Source organism: Mustela putorius, unplaced genomic scaffold, assembly GCF_011764305.1.
Source record: "Mustela putorius furo isolate JIRA1106 unplaced genomic scaffold, ASM1176430v1.1 tig00000992_pilon_pilon_pilon, whole genome shotgun sequence".
NCBI classification, from domain to species: Eukaryota; Metazoa; Chordata; class Mammalia; order Carnivora; family Mustelidae; genus Mustela; species Mustela putorius.
This window is the reverse complement of record NW_025421526.1, coordinates 1,457,194-1,475,212: the sequence shown is the minus strand read 5'-3', so window position 1 is coordinate 1,475,212 and position 18,019 is coordinate 1,457,194. Positions and strand designations below refer to the sequence as shown.

At 43.1% G+C, this 18,019-nt stretch overlaps 1 protein-coding gene across 15 annotated transcripts in view; it reads right to left on the bottom strand.

Annotated features, from left to right (window-relative positions):
- GULP1 (GULP PTB domain containing engulfment adaptor 1) overlaps positions 1-18,019 on the bottom strand; it is a 244,790-nt gene that overhangs the window by 167,801 nt on the left and 58,970 nt on the right. For 7 of the 15 annotated variants that reach the window (XM_045086465.1, XM_045086461.1, XM_045086452.1 and 4 more), the window contains exon 2: positions 4,131-4,282. The exons of 4 other annotated variants lie outside the window; for them this stretch is intronic. The gene's annotated coding sequence lies outside the window, so the exon portion shown is untranslated. Of the gene's footprint in view, positions 1-1,176; positions 1,357-4,130; positions 4,283-5,265; positions 10,216-11,612; positions 11,718-13,740; positions 14,032-18,019 lie in introns of those variants that run through there. 4 more of the 15 variants (XM_004763354.3, XM_004763357.3, XM_013061866.2 and 1 more) reach the window with 4 other exon arrangements.

Here is an 18,019-nt window from a genome sequence, read left to right as displayed (position 1 = left end):
CCCGCCATCGCCCCCTTCCACAGTACAGAGACGCAGAGCGCGTCTCAGCCCACAAATGTCTGTGTTCATCTCAAACGACTGCTTTATCGTGCTCTCCTGGAAGTGAAATTACTAGTTCCAAGTATTTGATCTTTCAGGCATTTTCATACACATCACCAACGTGCTTTCTAGAAAGTTCTAGCAACAAAGGCTTCCATCAACAGCAGGTGATAATGCAACCACCCTTACCAGCAATGATTTTTTTTTCTTAATCTTTTGACAATTTGATTGTTCAAAAACGTGTCTTTTTCTAAAGTGTGTATTTCTTTAACTGCAATTAAGGCACAGCTTTTATGTGTTAGATTTATTAAATATTTTATAATCTTTATTTTCCTTTTGGCATACTTTTTTTATATTTTAATGAGCTTTTTGGAGATTTTGATAAAAATATATGCCTCGGGACCTTTGACCCTTTTACTCTCTCTGCCTTCACTGCTCTTCCTCCAGGTAACCACACTCACCACTCAGCCCCGTCATTAGGTGAGGAAAGGTCGGTTTTCAGTTTCCCTTAATGTCTACAAGACAACATAAGCTGTTAGTCCTTACTTTAAGATCTTAGCTATGAGCTGATATAAAGGCATTTAAGCAGCTAAATCATTATCAAAGGTGTCAAAGAATTTCATTTAATGGTTATAACTAATATATTTTATACATTTAATTAGTTTTAATTTTTGACTAATCATCTTACTTAGTTCTACTACGCTAGGATTATTTTTAAAACACTGAAAATACGGATTCCAACACCACGTTCTTTAAAAACGGAATTTTGTTCAAATATTCTCAGTACTTTGAGCTCCTTCCTTCTTTCCTTCCTTCCTTTATCAGAAAACAAAACCACGAGTTACTATTCAGGAAACAAACAAACAAACAAAAATTTACAAAATACCTATGCTAAAAGCCACCCTTAATTTAAACAAAATAAACTTTATTATTTAAAAAGTTGTAAAACCATATAAATATATTTAGTGTTTGAGGAAAGGACCACCTACTCAATGAAGGCTCTTAGGAAGCATTTTTGTAAACAGCCACACAACAGAGACTGCTCAAATGAAGGAAATCAAGAAACTATGGTTGATTCCTTAATAAAAAATTGGGCAGAAAACATTCATAAACTTTGGTTACATATAAATTCTTTACTTGAATTTTTCCAGTCCTGTGGAGTTTAGTTCTCCTCAGTTATGTCTACGAAGTATGTAATGTGTTTAAGGCAATCTCCGGGAGTTGCAATTCCGTGTTCCAATGTCCCACAGTAAAGTTAGGGTGCGGAGGAGAGTTTTATTCTTCTTTGTTTCTATTCTAAAATAGTTGCAATAGCATCATAATTGGATAATATTAAATCATACAAACAATGCTTAATAAAACCTAGAAAACCTTGTGTATCAATGTAATTCAGCACATGAAAAATATATACACACAGCTACTATTAACCAGACAGTTACCATCTTATGGATGAAGAAACAGCCTTTTGGGATGCTATCATCACGAGTATGGTTATGTTCCAAGGCGTTTTTTGGGTGATCAAACACTCTCAGTATCAAGACTTTGCCACCATCCCGTGCTAATCCGCTATGAAATACTAGTGCGCCATTTTAACCGGCTGTTCTTTTGCTCAATGGTATTTTCACCTAACAGCACACATTTCACTCTTCATGTAATTTAGTATATACATACACTGGCCTTTCCTGCCACCACACCCCCATGGGGGAAAAAAAAAAAAAAAAGCAAGCAAAAAACAAAACAAAATAAAACAAAACCAAAGACCACATTCCCATAACTGCCCTGGATTTTCCTTGCAGACCTGTACTTCTTTCCTTCCTCTTCACGCGTTATGTTTGACTGAGGGGCCTCTGGTGTTAGTTCCAACACTGGCCAGTAAGAGTACGAGGACCCTAGCCCTTCGTTATTTCTCAGGAATCTGGAAATGTGCACTACGTTAAAGTAAAGAAAATCAAATCAGCACCTTTTTCTAAAACTATTTATAAAGAAACCATCCCTTTCATATGACTTGATTAAACTCATATTAAAAGGACTGAAAGACTGATGGTCATTTTGCCCTCAGGCCTGGATTCAGCCTTGCCTGAAGCATCATCTAAAACTTAAATTATAATAACCAACATGTATTTTTTTAACTGAATTTTAATTGGTTTTCTGTCAAGTTCAAGCAAATGATCACTCTGGAACATATGCTATTTACTAATGTATAATATATAATTTATTAAATTTTAATTTTACTTTCTCCAAATGGAGCTATATAAATATAGCTATAAAATAGGCCAAATAATTAAAAGATACATTGAAAAAAAACCAAAAATTTCTACAAAACTGTTATTCAGCTACTTTTTTCTAAAGACATCTGAAGAAAAGGACATGGTAGGTCACACAAGTCTTTAGCAGCCTTTTAAAAATTAAGATTGGAGAGGGGCACCTGGTGGCTCCATCCGTTAGGCTACCGAGTCTTGATTTCAGCTTGGACTGCAGTCTCAGGGTCCTGAGGTCAAACCCCGCCGGGGTCTGTGGTCAGCAGACTCTGCTTAAGAGTCTCTCTCCCTCTCCCCTGCCCCTTTGCCCCTTCCCTCTCAAATAAATAAATAAATATTTTCTTAGCTTTTTAGTTTTTTATTTGTTTTAAGATTCTATTTATTTATCTGAGAGAAAGAGACAGAGATAGCGAGAGAGTGTACGAGTGGAGAGGAAGGGCAGAGGCAGAGGGAGCAGTGGGCAGAGCCCGATGCAGGGCTGGATCCAACGACCTTGGGATCATGACCGGAGCCAAAGGCAAATGCCTAACCAACCGAGCCACCCAGGCGCCCCATAAATATCTTAAATAAATAAATAAATAAGAGGGCAGAACTTACATAGTTTAAAATGTTTCCTTTTCTTTTTGTTTTTGCTTTTGAAAAAGTTTGTGTTTTCTTAAGAAATGATACAATATAGGGGGCACGAGGTGTCTCAGTCCGTTAAGCCTCTGCCTTCAGTTCAGGTCATGACCCCAGGGTCCTGGGATCGAGCCCCGCATGGGGCTCCCTGATCAGCACAGAGCCTGCTTCTGCTTCTCCCCCTGCCTTTCCCACTGCTTGTGCTTAATTGCTTCTCTCTTTTTCTCAAATAAATAAATAAAATCTTAAAAAAAAAGATACAACATGGGCTTTCATGAACTCTGGACTGGAGCATTGCATTAATCCCATACTCTGTTGAAGATAGCGTAAATGTGATTGATTTATACAACTGGCAAACAAAGTCAGGACGGATATGAACACCTTTATAAATCCGATATGCAACAGGAGATGTGCATCATTTTATTAATTAAAAAAATTACACAAGATGAATAATATCCCTTCATTCCTTTTGTATAAAAGCAAATAAAGTACTGATTGGCAGCTAAACAGAATCATTCCTACTCGATTCTACTTTTGTTTTCTTTGGAGCTTCTCACAAAGACAACACCTAAGCGAACACTGTGCCTTACCAACTGGTCATAGAAGTTTCCGGGCAATTACTGATGTTGACACTTGAACCTTTCACAGCTCTTCCCTATCTGATAAGGGTTTGATATCTACTATGAAGTATCCCAATGGCCTATCAAAAATAAAGACTTGAACTATCAGTGTTTACAAAGCCGGAAAAATAAATCCAACTTTATTTTGTAAGAGACTTTAATAAGGCTGTATCAGATAACTGGGTGTACAATTTCACTATTTTTGGAGACTCAGTGCACAAAATATCATTAAGACCCCAAGAAGTTCTCCCCAAATAAATGTCAGCTATAAAGAAAGAAAAGTTTAGCTTCGCTTTTCTTCACTGTTCCCCTGTTTAAAAAAAAAATAATAATAATCATTTTCCTTTTTTAAGTAGGTTCAAATGTACTATGATATCTCAATAAGGCTTTTTCTCCAGGGTGCCTGATCCTTCCCCAAAATTCTCTTCTCCGCTTGTTAGCCCCATCTGAAACAGAACTCAATGAACTACCATCACTGAAGAAAGAGGCTTCGATTATAACCATATGTTGGAATCACTCCCTCCCCAACCCCACAGGACAGAGTCTAAGCTATAAATGAATATAGGAAATACTTATAATGAACACGCATATTTACCCAAGCTACGAAGTTCTTTCTCTGCAGCCTTCTCTGTTACACATTTTCTTCATCAGGAGGGAGTGATTTCTATCCTCACCAAACATCAACGAGATCTCTAGTTTCTCAGTTATTCTTCAATCACTTTGTGATAAATGAAGATAGTTTCCTATCTGTGAGCAAAGAAGATTACAATCATCTCATTTGAACCTAGTCTACCCAAGTTCCAGAACCCAATGATACAGTTTAACACAGAGCAGGCCTTTTCTTTGTTCACAGATTTATCAAAAAAAGTAAAAAGTGTGGAAATGTCATCATAATTGGGTCAAGTCTAATTCCATTGCACAAATATTTTGCATGTGAGTTAGGCCAAAGTCTGCCACAGAGCCCTCGCCACAGGACGCTAAGAACACCTGTGCTTCCTCTCCTGGGGCTCAGGCTCAAAGGAGCCGCCCATCCATAAAAGCGCTTTCAGGAGTGAAGTACCTTGCAAATAGGAGGTCTTGTTACTAGCGAAAAGGACACATTCCAGGAGAAGTTACAACCTGTGCTGAGAAAACAAACTGTGCAAGCAAAGTCCCCTTTCCCAGCAAGCGATGTCAGAGCCCGCACTCGCCGGGAAAGTCTCTGCGAGGGCGTCCTGCGGGAATCCAGTACTGAGCCGCGGAGAAAAGAAGGTCCTGCCGCACACCAAGCACACCTGATTTCCACGCTCTCGGTAGTTAAAAGAAGTCAATGACCAATAATCGGTCTTCCAAACGCTCTAGATCAATTTTGAGGTGGACAGTACGACTGTTAGCCATAGCAGGTCCCTGCTCTGGAAAACCCCCGACGAGGCAACGCGAGGCAGACCAGCTTTTCTCTCTTCGCTAGGCACGAAAACACTTAAAATCCACTCAGGACAGTGCATCTTTCAGACAACGAAAACTTCATTTCGCCCAGTTACTTAAGATCAACCAAGAGCACATCTTTGCTGTTAGTGGTTAGAGCAAAAAAGGCAAAAGGAAAGGAACAAAAAGCCTTCCCCCATCACAGACTAAAGCAGAGGGAAACAATGACCCCCCTCCAAAATGTAACCGAAACCTGGTGTGCTGGTTTGTAACGACCGGTGACACCAGGAATCTGCTCCTTCCTCGTGTCTGCCAGTTTTACTCACCCAGGGAACCTTCCTGAACACCTGCCCAGTGCTGTACACTGGGGACACGACGAAATCATGAAGCTTCTCATCTCGCAGAGGAGCGGGGCACGCATACGAACTAGACCGTGCTGTCATGAACGCTCAAACAGACGTCAGGCGATTTGCATCTAACTTCATTCTTAATGCCTGAACAATCCACTCAAACTAGTTCCGTGCTGACGGTGATGAATGTTCCAGAACGTTTTCACTGCTCTAATAACATCTTATTTTCAAAACAACCCTGTCTTCTAGGAAGGGTCCGTCTTTTACTGAGAAAGAAAATCAATACTTGAGTTACAAGCATCAGAGCCAAGACCACAACCGAGGACTTCCGACTCTTCGTTTCCTTTTCACAACTGGAGGACAGCCCTCTGGTTTGCGTGCTAAAATCCTCTGTACTATTTATCATCTTACTTCACTTTTTTTTTTTTTCAAACTATGACTGTTGATCATACAGTTAAAGAAAAATCTTTACCTATTATAGCTAAAGCAAGCTCATGTGACAAACTATCCTACGCTATGAATTTATTGCCATATGAAATAATGTTTATTTTTTTTCTATTAGTACCTGCCAGGAAAACCTACTACAGAAGAAATCGGACACAGCGGGAAGCCTGAAAAACATATCAGGTGCTCGTAGGCTGATGATGAAAAGTGCTGCCTCATCACGGCAACCATTCTGCTGAGCTGCTCCCGTCTTGCCGGCTGATTAGTAAGTGGAGCAATCACGGGCGCCGTCTCTCTGAATGGCATAGAAACCGCATCACTGTCTCGTGCCCAGCACATAGCAGACGCTCCAGACAGATCTGGGAAGGAGCTGGTGGGGCAGACGCAAAGGTGCACTAGAGGAGAGAGAACTCTTCGTAGGTCATCAAGAGCCACCTGGCCAAAAACCAAACAAACCAGAACAACAACAACACACACACACACACACACAACAGTAACCGGGAGCGGGACACACATTTAAACAACATGTCTCACTTTTCAAAATCATTAACTCTGCTTCTTGCCAGTGACACCTACGTAGTCGAGTCCCTGCTCAGGGACTTCATGGAGAAGCAACACCTTCAGGACAGCAATGCTCCGAGAGGACATCCTCACGCTTTCTAGAACGGAACAAGCCTCACGCACCTACGGATGTCACCGTGACCAAGTCAGCTGAAGTCCCCGCCCGAGTCACTGACGGCCCCTCATGTCCCGCCTAGAGACACACCCCACAAAGGAGTCAAGAAACGTTCAGCCAAAGGGAAATCGGTGCCGTCACCGAGGGAGGTGACAAGTGAGTACGCGACGACACCCGGAGACGGAGCGAGGAGCCGTCATTTCTCATTCGCTTATCGCCCGACGGAGGCGGAAACACAGGAGGCCAGGGGGAGCCGCGGGGCCGAGGCCGCAGTCCTGGCCGCCCTCCAGCTGCCACCCCAGGCCCCGCCGCACCCACAGACCCGGTCCGCAGGGCGCCGGCCCGTCCTCCTGCTGCGGGAATAGCCCGTCGAGGCGCTGGGCACAGCGCTTCCCCTCCGACAGCCCCAGGCTGGGCACCGACGAGGTCATCGAAGGCAGGAGCAGGGACCGGGGCCAAGACGACACCGGAGGAAGCAGCAGTGGCTCGTCCCCGCGGGAACCCGCTCTGCTCCCACCCTGCGGGGAAGACAAGCGGGCTAGCGGGACGGGGAGAAGGTGCTTCCCAGACGCCCCCAGACAGGAGCCATCAGGAAGAAGGACGCGGGTGACCAGGCACCGAGTCAGAAGAAGAGACATTACGTGGGACGGAAAGCACTGGTGGCAGGTGGAGCCGAGTCGGAGGCAGCGACCTCACCCCCGCGAGAGTCCGCTCCATCAGCCGGGGACAAGGCGGGCACCAGCTCGAGCGGCCCCGCGGATGTCCCGTTTCTGAGTCGCCGCCCTTCCTCCCTGGGTTCTCTGAAAGCCCGAGTGGCTGGGATTCGGGTCTTCTCCGCGCCGCACCCTTACTGAGACACAACTCAAAAGCGAGTTCCCCGCCTGCGTCACAGGAACCTGTGTCGTCTCCTCTGTCCGTCTCAACAGCCACCTACGGTACCAGTTTTCAAACTCCAAAGGAACAAAACAGCGCATACAACACTGTGAAAATAATATTTTTTTACTCTTTTTAATACACTCTTGAAGAATCAGACTAACCCAATGAGAAGGAAAGAAAGGCCACCCACATTCGTTAGGCATCTCAGGTCCCTGGAAAACGTGTGCTCTCCAAGAACGCTCTGCATTTGCAGATACCTGCTCCCCGCCAGCTAATTCCAAAGCAAAAACAAACAAACCTGTGCTATGATTTTTCTCTTTCTTCACAAGAACAATAAAGCACACATAATTTATGTACAGCTTCTGTATTTCCTTAATTGTGCTTAAAACACTTTGTGGAGTTTTTTTGTAACTTGAGGCTAAGTCAAATACATTCATAGACTCAATCCATAGAGCAGAAAAAATACACTTTTCCATTGTATGGAGTCCTCACCGCCAAGAGAGCCGAGCCCCCTTTCCTAGATGATGCGCAGTTACACATCACAACTCACCCTCCTGTACTAGAAAGTACTAGAACTTCCGCCGCACCTACAACCACTTACAAAGCCACATCCCACAGCCGGGAGGAAGAAGGTGAGGAAAGGGGAAGAGAAGCGTGGAAGAGAGAAGAGGAGGGGACAGGCTCCAGGAAGGATGACGGGGCAGGGCCGCACGGGGAAGGAGAAAGGGCGAGAGGCTAAGAGCTCGGGCGCACCCGCCGGCCGCCGCCGCAGCCCCAGTCCCGGGCTTCAGACGGATCCGCACCCGCCCCACGGCCGAAGCGCCCAGGCTCTTCCACTGTGCATGCAGCTGTCTAGGTCACTCTTCTGACTGGCCCCCTCCTGCCTCAAGCCACTCCTCCAGGAGAAGGATGTAGATGCCCGTTTCTAATTGTGCCTCCCTCCTGTGAGCTTCAGCGTGGACCCGTTCCTGTCTTGGCACCCGTTTCTGAGTTGCCAGGACAACACCGTACTTTCGTGTCACTTCCCTCCATAGCTGAAACTTGATGAAGAAATCCCGCCCGGGGCACGGGTAGGCCCCGACTGTGAAAGCCCCCGGTGTCTGCATATTAAGCACCATCTGCTTCTCCATGGCTAGGCACAAGCTAAAGCTCCCTGTTGCTCCATCCTGAACCCGGGAGCTACTACGTGTCCTCAGATTTGCCTGGAGGGAGTCGAAAGGAACCTGGGGCACGACGCGTCTGTCCATCCAGTGGAGCTCAACTGTGTGACCTACAGCTAAGGCAACTTCCCCGCACCTGCCGTCTCCTCCATCCGTCATAGCCCCTCCGCACAGACACGGACAAATGCTAACAGAAAAACCGGAAATACTGTTCCAGGAACCACAGTCCCTTCAGGCATCCAGGATGGACTGTGTACTACGGATGTGTCCAGACAGAGCTGACACAATGAGCAGGACAGATTCTCCACCTTCGAGGAATCTGTGTTCTATTTACCTGCACAAATAAACTAAAATTCATAATTACACAAAAGGTAAAATCATTGTCCATTTGTTACTACAACAAATACAAACATGTGATCTCATTTTATACTTCCTGGGGATAGAGATCCAGATCGGGTGGGCTTCATCAGAACATAAAAGCAATGCTGAAGGCATCGTACAATGAACCCAGGGCTCCGAACGTGCTGTTTGGAATGTAAAATCGTTAGTGTCTATTGTGAATTCTCTCCATAGATATTTCTGTCTTAGTAAGTAACCCAGGTAATCCCAGGGACCAGGAAGTGGTCTCAAGGGGCGCTTTTCAGTGGGTGCCGAGAAACCCAGCATTCTCAGTGTAACCATGGTTCCCTCCATGCAACAGAACACCGAACCCCCACATAGAAAACCAACAAGGCTCTCCCCGGACTTGCAAGCACTGAACTGCAAAAGGGTTTCCTATTACTTGAGCGCTGTGAGCAGGACGACGGCTTAGGAAACGGGTTTACTTTTCAACCATCGTAAATGATGCTGCTGAGCAGCGCAGAGGCAGTCGGCTGGTTCTAGAGACAGAGGATAAGGCAGCAACAGCACACATCAAGCCCACTGTATGCAAACTGAAGATTTTAGTAAAATCTACTAAAAAGAGTTTTAGTAAAAACTGCAGTGTTAGACTTGATATGCTTACTAGGACACAGTCTATAAATTCAACAGAGCACACGCATATGAAGTACGACAAGCACGTCACCGCCACTGGTCAGACCCACAAGTGTCCCAAATCAGCAGGTCTGAGGAAGCCCTCATCTTCATGACCGTCAAAGCTGCTCTGCCCCCAGTTTCTCACCTGGGAAAAGGCTGACCAGTCTTCAACCGACATCACCCTTCTTCCCTTTCCTCGACGCTACACCCTGTCGCCACATCTTGGGCACTTCCATTTTTCAAGAGCTCCAGAATCCACAGCATCTTCTCCATCCCACGGCCAGACACTGGTAACTTGGCCTTGACAAGCAAACGGACTATTCTTCCTTACACTGCCTCTGCCTCTCCTCCTCCCGGCTCTACCTTCTGCGGCCGTGGTTCAGAAATGCTAGTCCTGATTCGGCCACCCACCTGTTAACCATCTGTCAACGCTTCCTCGAAATTCTCAGGGTAAGTTTTATACTCCTCCATAATTCAGTCCTTGAAACACCCTAAACTCAACTCGAGGTCAACCGTTTCATGATGGGCATCCATTGCTTTAGACAGTTCCGGTCCACTGGACTCAACTCCCCAAGCGACCCCAGAGTGACTGCACAGCACCCACAAATCCACAGGTCACAACGCATCTTCTGTGACTAGAACCGTCACACGCAGGGATATACTATCATTGTTCAAAGGTATAATGATGGACATTGGAATGTACAATTAAATGTTTTATAATTCTGAATTCTTACAACAAAACGGACAAAAACAATGTTTTCTAGGGGAGAAAAGCAGGCAATTATATTAATAGAAGAAATGTAATGCTTCCATAGCTCCTGGGAAATTAAGAAAGGGAAGGGTTTTCTGATAACTTAAGTTCATCACCTGTCTTTAGAGGCCATGTTTTTAAAATTATTATTATTATTTTTATTATTATTATTATTATTAGAACCCTCCTCCTACCAAGTTTTGGTTTCCTTTTCTGAATTCTATTCCCTTTAACTGGATAGAAGTAACTGGTGATAGTTCTCCACAGGCTTCAAGTTTCATATATTTGGCGGGAAAAGCCACTGTGCAAACAATGATCATACTCTCTTTGCCAGTATTACTTACAGGCCTTCTAAATCAGAGAACAGAGGAAAAAACAGACAAAAAGGTCCATGCTCCCTAATGTTCAGGGGCTTATGAAAGAGACACAACCATTTACCATCTTGACACACGGAGAGAAGGCCTTAAGTTACTCTTCCTGTGAAGAGCCTGAAGCCATTGATGAATTAAATTTAAGACTCTACAAGAACAAGCAAAAAACGAGTAACAGGTTTATTTGAAAGTCCTGCAGGCAGTAATACGGGAATCAACTTCACATCTGTTCAGTGTCAGAAAGAATCGTGAAGTCTTCCACTGTTTGCTTTGTTTTTAAACATGCGGATAATTAGAGCAACATCAATAACGACATTTGCAAAAATAAAAGTCAGCTTCAGCTATCTATGCAGGAACCAGGATTCTCAAAATGAATTCTGAGAAACACTCTTCTATGAACTATGAAGTTTTACACACACACACACACACACACACACAAGGACTTTATACTCAAATATGTTTGGAAAACATTTACATAAATAGATTTAAACAATGTTTTTACTCTGGTATTTTCTTGTGTTTTAAATATATTATTATGTATTTTGAAGTTCCCAAAGTATATCATGATTCTTCATTTCATTTCATCAAGGAAACACTTTCCCATGGGGTATCTCCACAGTTTTATGCATAATACGCTCGAAAAATGAAGAGATAGAGATGGCTTCATGATTAACAATTTCATTTCCAGAAAATGAGTCAATTATTACAACTAAATTGTTAGCTGAAATGCAGAAGGATCTGACAACTAGGTGTGAGCTTATAAAATAAGGTTCAGAAAGAAGCTATAAATAATTTTTATTTTTTTTAATTGAGCTGACTGTATATCTCAGTATTCATATTGAACATTTTGTCATTAAGAAGGAAATAGAATTAAATTCGGAAAGGCAGGCAATCATGATGGGAACTAGGTTTTGTTCAAAGTCCCTTTGAATTAAGAAAAAAATTTATTGAACATAAATGACATGTACATTTTCCTAAAAGAAATGTGGCTCCCCCCCTTCAAAAGAGGATAATTATCACCATATACATACATCAAAGGCACGATAGGCACCGAGGTGCTTTCTAAACCAAGTCATTAAAAGCTGCATGGATTAGCGTCAATTTGCCCCAATAAGTTTTTCTTCTCATACAATTATCTGCAAAAAAACAATCACATTGATTTGCTTTAGGTGTGAATGTCTGACAATCATAATGAAGATCAAATGTGTAATGCCCAAGAATGTCCTCCATATTGTTTCTGTAAGAATATTAATGATAAAGTCATAATGATCTTCTCAAAATATGGGTAAGATCCAATCATTTGACGGCTTCTGCTCGCAGACTTACAGGCCCCGTGAGCTGGCCACGCTCTGTCTCCCTCTCTCTCCCCATCATCCGTCTCCTCCTCCTCCTCCTTCCTCCCTCCGACATTCCATCCACCTCAGGCTTCTTGCTCTGCTTCAAACCACCCATTACACTCCAATCTCAGGGTCTCACCTGAGCCTTTTCCTACACCTGCACGTAGCTCATGCACTTTTCCATCCTTTGACCTTCTACTCAACTGTCACAACACCCAGGAGGTGTCCATTCCTCGGTGATTCCGCACTGCTGTGCCCTCTTCCCTTACCCGGTTTTATTTTCCTGTCTAGCCTTTCTCGGTAGCTTCAACTTTCATCAGTTTATATTACTTATTTCCATCAATAAAATAAGAAATGAGGCCTTATATTTTTCCTTACTACTAAAAAACATGGTATTCAAACCTAGTTGTATATTAGAAACACGCTAAGAGCTTTGGAAATGCATAAATGCCTGGGTCCTCTGCATTTCTCATTTAAATGGCCTGAGATCAGACACAGGCTCAGTCTCTTGAAAACAACTTGACAGAAAGATGCCTGGGACATGACAGGCAAACAGATGAGTGACTGATTCACACAGATGAAGACACCTACTTCCTGTCAGATACACTTGCGGAGCACGACACACTCGGAGTTGTTGCGTACAGTGTTCAGCCATTTGTACTAACGACCACAGTATCTGTAAATGTCATCTGCTTAATATTTCACAGTGCAGTGACACTTGAAACTCTTTCAATTGCTAATTTTAGGGGGAAAATACTTAAGTGTTCAGGTTTATGCCACCACAGAAGAGGAGCAATATCCCAGACTGTGTTGAAGGGTAACAGTCTTCAGTTGTACAGTGAATTAAACTACTGTGATATATTAAACCCCAACTGTTACTTTAGCTACTTACCTTTCAACTTTTATAATCAGATAGTAAAATGAAATATCAGCATCCACAATCAAATCTCTAGAAGGTGGTTGTTGGTTTATTGCACCACATTCAAGTCTGTAGCCACGACTTCCTGTCCTGCCCCAAGCAGCCCCCGAACGGTTGCTTTCATCTCCTCCTCCAGCATCCTTCGGATAAGAGCACCGTCAAGGGCTCTGGGATCAAACGCTATGCACACCCTGACCTGACCAAAAACCAAAAGGCTCACCGCAGACTTAGTCAACATTAATAATTAAATCAGTCTTGCTCTTAAGAAATCAGAATAAAGCTTCACAGGTGGAAGCGCTCTTACTGCCAAAGGGCTTCCCACTCCTGGAGACATGCAAGATTTGGTGCCAGAAAAAAGCGATAAAAGCCTTGGAATGCTTCTAGTAGTTTTAGCTAGTAGTGGAAATTGTCACTGCTTGAAAATCAGTGCTCAAGGAAGGCATGCACTTGTCTATGATGCTCAATCAAGATTCTTTAAAAGCTATGCTAAGTAGACATGGGCTTTTTAGGCTGTGATTGAAGATCTTTCTGCTTGAAAATTAGTCTCGGTTCAGAGAACCCTGGCCAGGATACATTTTCTAGTCATGAGTCACACTGTTTATAAGATCCTAAGCAGAGAACCTGCAAATGAACTGGGTAAAACCATCAAAGGGCACCAGTGAGGCACTAACCACAGGACATCAGTCAAAGAGAATTGGAGATCAAGAGGGAGCCGAGCTCATGGCCAATGGGGAGACGCTCTCCAACACCGAGGAGTTCACAGTCTCATTACAAAATGTCAACAAGTCTGCATATTTACCATGTTTTAAAAGCAAGCTGGTCATAGAGTACAGAACAATCACAAAGTACACAGTGAAAACCTCTGTGGTTAGCTGGCCTCCAACTTTTTTCCTATTTACTTACTGGTTTTTTCCTCCCTGGGTTGAGTCTGGTATATCTCCTTGTACAATTCCTCAAGCTTACTCTTGTGTAAGCAACATCTCAAATTGACTTCACTTCTTTAAGTCCGTAGTATGGTTAAGGTCATGTGGAAAATCAAAATGGTTTCCTTTTAAGATTACAGAAAAAAGAACAGTTGACTCTTTCAGGTCTGTCACTTTCTTCTCTTCAGGAAAGTTAAAGTTAATGGTAAATGAACATCATTTTTTAATTCATCCTGCTCTTACATCTGATAGCGACTAAGTGACCACTTTTACTAAAAAAAAAAAAAAAAAAAAACCAAAAAACAATAACACGGCTTCTTCCATGAGATGAATTTGATCCCAACCCAATTAAAGGCTTTGATTTTGCAGGCTGTAGAAGCATGAAGCAAACATGACAAAAGGAAATGCATTTTTTATTCCACTAGCGGAAAAAAGCATTCCAAAAGTTTGGCTTAGTTCTATAGGTACTTTGAGTTATAGACAATAACTTATTGCAGTGTTGTGTCACCTTAAGGACTGTAAAACACACAATCATAGCACAATTCATTTCTCTTTCATGGCATGTATCACTCTAGAGCCTAATGAGTTACCATGACTCTATCTGCTTGGGTCACCGTTCTATCCCCAACATGGAGATATATATGGCACAGTGCCTGGTGTAAAATTGTAACTCAATACTATCTGTTAAAGGAATAAATTAATGTTAAAACTAGATAAGGAAGTGAGAACAGGATGGTAGTGTATCAGTTTATAGATACTTTGAAATACATATCTGATAATGTTATACATTTCTTTGTCATCCAAATCCAATTTAAAATACTAAATTTATCTATGAAGAAAATTATAATTGATAAACCTTTCAATATTCCTATATAATTGTCTTATAATTATCTTAGCATTTTTTTAAATCAGAAGGAATTTTTGGCTTTCTTCTCAAAATAAAAAGAATCTAGAAGTTAAAAGAATACAGTTGATGCTGTTACCCACTAATTAAGATGCTATACTGATTACATACACATTACATTTCCTAATGTGTCGATTACTTAATTTTTTCTGACTAGAAATGGCCAGTATTTGTGCTTTTTTTTTTTTTAAGATTTTATTTATTTATTTGACAGAGAGAAAGAGATCACAAGTAGGCAGAGAGGCAGGCAGAGAGTGGGGGAAGCAGTCTTCCCGCTGAGCTGAGAGCCCAGCCTTTGGCTCAGGTCAGGATCTCAGGGTCCTGGGATCCAGCCCTGCATTGGTCTCTCTGCTCAGCGGGGAGCCTGCTTCCCCTCCACCCCCCTGCCTGCCTCTCTGTCTACTAGTGATCTCTGTCTGTCAAATAAATAAATTAAATATTTAAAAAAAGAAAAGAAAAAAAGAGCACACACACACAAAACTAGCAACATGGGTCAAAAGACCTTAAAAACATTGCACTTCGTTTCTGATTTAACATAGATAAATAAATATCTGCAAATGAACTGTCAAGTACGTGATAAAAATGGCATAAAGAAAAAGAGCCCTACAAACAAACATTCCTTGGGAAATAGTCATTTGCATTGTTGGCCTGCCACAGTAAGGGCCACGTTGAAGCTCTCCTAATACGTCCGCCCCAAGTCCAAGTCTGTCTTTGTGCGACAGCAAAAATCTTCACTAGCAAGCCCTGGAGAACAAGCCAAAATCCAACACAGGGAATCTTCTGCAGATCCAGTTTGAGCAGGTGTGTTGACAAAGGAGGAAGGGGGGGGAGGGGAGAGAAGGAAGGAGAAGACGACGGAAAAGGGAAACAATACTTTCTATCCGTGTAAAGGATAGAAAAATAAAACTTACTTTTATCACTGATTCTTTTACAGGGAGAATGTGCGTGCCCAAGTGAGGGGCGAGGGAGGGACAGGAGGGGCTAGAGAGGGTCTTCATGGGGCTCCACACCCAGCAGGACTCCACGTGGAGCTCACGGGACCTGAGCCAAACCCAAGAGTCAGACCATGAACCCACGAGCTACCAGGCACCCCAGACTGAGATTTCTTAACACTCAAATAAATGTGCTTTTTTTCTTTTTTAAAGTTTTTTGTTGTAGTAAAATTATACTTAAAATTTACTATCTTAAAAAAATTGACCATCTTAAAGCATTTTTAAGTATTTAGTTCAATAATAAGTTCAGTCACATACACTGTCATGAAACCAATCTCCTGAATCCTTTCTTCTTATAAAACTGAAAGTGTATGTTCCGGAAGACATCCATTCCCCACTGCCAACCCCTCCCCAACTCTGCAGGCCCTCACAAAAATACTGTATTTTTAATAGAAGGGAAAGTTTGAACTCACTGAGGACATGGATTTTCTAAAACATATTTTGTATTTCTTCAAAGTGCAGAGTTCTTTCCTAAAATACATGTTGGTCACCAATAAAATCTCTTCAGAATTAGCCCAAGAACATCACCCGGTGTTCTGGACATCAATGACACTCGTGCACTGGGAGCAATTCCCAGTAATGAGAACGGCTTCATACGAGCTGCCCGTAGTGTCCAGCACGAGTCCGCGTTAACAACGTGAGCGAACAGAATGCCACACACTGCTTCAAGTGCTTTACAAGAGCATTCTTTATTTTATTTCTGTCAAGTCTACGAAGAAGTACTCATATTACTGCCGTTTCACAGATGGGAAATTAAAGTGAACTATCAGCCTACTTTCTTGGGCTCATTGTATCAGCACAGACGTTTAACGAACCACCCTAAGCATGGGAAAATATTTAAAGGTAAAAGGCTGATAAACGTGCTGTCTTCGGGGTGCCTGGGTGGCTCAGTGGGTTAAGCCGCTGCCTTCGGCTCAGGTCATGATCTCAGGGTCCTGGGATCGAGTCCCGCATCGGGCTCTCTGCTCAGTGGGGAGCCTGCTTCCTCCTCTCTCTCTGCCTGCCTCTCTGCCTGCTTGTGATCTCTGTCAGATAAATAAATAAAATCTTTAAAAACAAAACAAAACATGCTGGTTTCAAGTTTTATACTGCCGAGGAGGAGTCCTGTAGGGTCCAACGCAATGATGATTTCAGCACGTGCACTTGTGATCTCCGCGTTGCAGAACGAGGCGCTCACAGACTACAAGGAGCTAAGCTGGAGACAATCTCAGTCCCGCCACTTCCTAATGAGCAATTCTGGGCAAACCACATAATATATCCTAACTATGAAGTGAGGGCATCCTCGCGGGCTCTGCTTCACAGGGCCTGTGCGCGTGCGTGTGTGCGTGTGTTTGTGACGGAGCGAGACAGAAGGAAAACGTGACGGAATACGTGGACAGAGACTGTTAACCACAGTTTGTCCTGGAAACGTATCATAAATATTGTCTGTAAATGGGCACCTAAAAACACACAGTAAGAGCATCAGGCAGTCTAAAAACGTAGCACTAGGGGGCACCTGGGTGGCTCAGTCCGTGCAGAATCTGACTCTCGATTTCAGCTCAGGTCACGATCTCAGGGTCACGGGATCGAGCCCCATGTCAGGCTCTGTGCCCAGCAGGAAGTAGGCCTGAGATTCTCCCTCTCCCTCTGCCCACCCCCCCATATCTCTCTCTCTCTCTCTCAAATAAATAAATCTTTAAAAAATGTCACAGCACCAGGTAGCTACAGCGTTGGCTCTGCCAGTTGAGGGGCCTTGCAAGTTAACTGATCTCCGTATCTCATCTTCTTCATCTGTCAAGTTGAAACAAGAATGTCAGGGCAGCGAGGGTACATGAAGCACCTGTGAGCAGCCCCTGGCATGCGGTGAGTGCTTGGTGAACGAAACGTCAGCTTTCACTTTTTATTTAGTATGTGCTGTCACTGACCACGGCTCTTCTCATCCCCACCGAGCCTTTTCCCAAAGCAATTTATGTCAGAGACCGAATAAAGCATTTCCGCCCAGCGAGCGAGGATGCTCGACGCCGCGCTCCTACTCACTTATCACCCCGCAGATTCCGCCAGGCTAACAGCTTATTACAGGTCTTTGCACACAAAAGTAACTTGTCTCACGTTTCTACTAAAATCTCAGCAATCAGCTGAGGGGGAGAAAAGATCTTATTTAATTGGTTTTACTTAAGGCAGAAATACATGTCCTAAGCGCTACATCAGTGTTCTATGTTCCTATTCTGTGGATCACCAAATCTCTTCACCTCTATTTTAGATTGTTTTCTTGGAAATTCCAGTTATAATTACTGTAGAATTTTGGTACTCATAAACTTAACATTTTCCTATTTCAGTTCCTCAACAGTGAAGCTGAAGACGAAAGATACGCATTCAATCTGAAA